The sequence below is a fragment of the Spermophilus citellus genome (assembly GCF_964194105.1).
Source record: "Spermophilus citellus genome assembly, chromosome: 5".
In the NCBI taxonomy this organism is placed as follows: Eukaryota; Metazoa; Chordata; class Mammalia; order Rodentia; family Sciuridae; genus Spermophilus; species Spermophilus citellus.
Window position 1 is genome coordinate 113203987 of NC_138186.1, and position 1722 is coordinate 113205708.

Genomic DNA, 1722 nt, shown 5'->3' on the forward strand with positions numbered 1-1722 from the left:
AAAATCTTCTGAGATCCAAATTGGTCTCCCCTTATACATGATCTGATTCCTCTCTTTCAGCCTTTAAGATTCTACCTTATTCTGTATGCTAGGAATTTTCATTATAATGCCTTGGTGTAGATCTGTTATAATTTTGTACAGTTGGTATCCTGTAAGCCTCTTATATTTTATTTTTCAATTCATTCTTCATGTTTGGGGAATTTTCTGATATTATTTCTTTGAAGAGATTGTGCATTCCTTTGGCTTGAATCTCTGTCCCTTCCTCTATCCCAGTAAATCTTAGACTTGGTCTTTTGATGCTATCCCATTGTTCTTGGATGTTCTGTTCATGGATGTTCTGTTCATGTTTTTTTACCATCTTCACTGTGTTGTCAACATTATTTTCAAGATGTATATTTTGTCTTCAGTATCTGATGTTCTGTCATTCAAGTGATGTCTGATGGTGATGCTTTATTTCATTTATTGTTTCCTTCATTTCAAGGATTTCTGATTTTTTTTTTCAGAATCTCTTTCTTGAAGTAATCTTTTGCTACCTGTGCTTGCTCCCTTATCTCTTTGTTGGTGTCATCAATGGTTGCCTACATTTGTTCTCTTATCTCTTTGTTGAATTAATAAATTTTTGCCTGTATTTGCTCAGTTAGGTCATTCTTTAATTTGTAGATTATTTTAATTATGTACATTCTGAACTCCTTCTCTGACATTTCATCAACTGTGCTGTCCATGGAGTCTGTTATTGTAGTATTTTGGTTTTTTGGGGGCATTTTCTTCCCTTGTTTTTTTCATATTGTCTGTGTGTCTTCCTTTTTTTGCAGTGTGGATCTGAGGTATTACAGTTTCTAGCCTATAATCTTGTAGTATCCATGCAGAATACCTGTACCTCACCTTGGTATTGGACTTCCTGTCCCTGGCTAGGGTCTTAAGATGGATGCTATTGCAACTAAAGGTGGTGGAGACAATAGCAGAGGTAACTCAAGATAGCACTGGGGGTGTTCATAGAGGGATACAATCACTTTCATAGATGGGACTGAAAGGATGGGCTGCCCGTTTGGAGATGCAGCTGTCTCTAGGCCCTATCTGTTGTCCCAAGGTGGAGGCTACTGCATGGGGAGGGTATGGCAATAGCTTCAGTGTCCCAAGTTGGAGGTAGGATAGGCCTGGGCTCCATTGTGGGTCTGCTGGTTGATGGGGTGGTCCTGTGCCTAACCTTGGCCTAACCTCACACATGGGTCCGCAGGGGTGGTCCTGATCCAGGCCCTGGGATCTGGCATGGGTCTTCCCTATATCTTTGATATCTGATCCCTTCCCCCACTGCCTTCTTTCCCTTATTTTGCTCTAACTTCCACATATGAGAGAAAACATTTGATCCTTGATATTTCTGAGTCTGGCTTATTTCACTTAGCATGATCTTCATTTTCATCCATTTACCAATAAATGCTATTATTTCATTCCTATTTATGACTGAATAAAACTCCATTTGTGTGTGTATCATATTTTCTTGATCCATTTATCTATTGACAGACAGCTGGGTTCTATAATTTGGCTGTTGTGGCACTTTATTTAGACTACTAAATGAGTTCATGGTTTCCTGAAAGTTCTTGATGTTTGGTGTGTGATTTCAATCTTCTTAATCTGGCTTTGTTTGTACTTGTCTTTCCAGAAATTTTAAGTAATCTGCTTATTTTCTCTGAGCCTGTAGACACTTCTACTATTTTAGCACTAGAT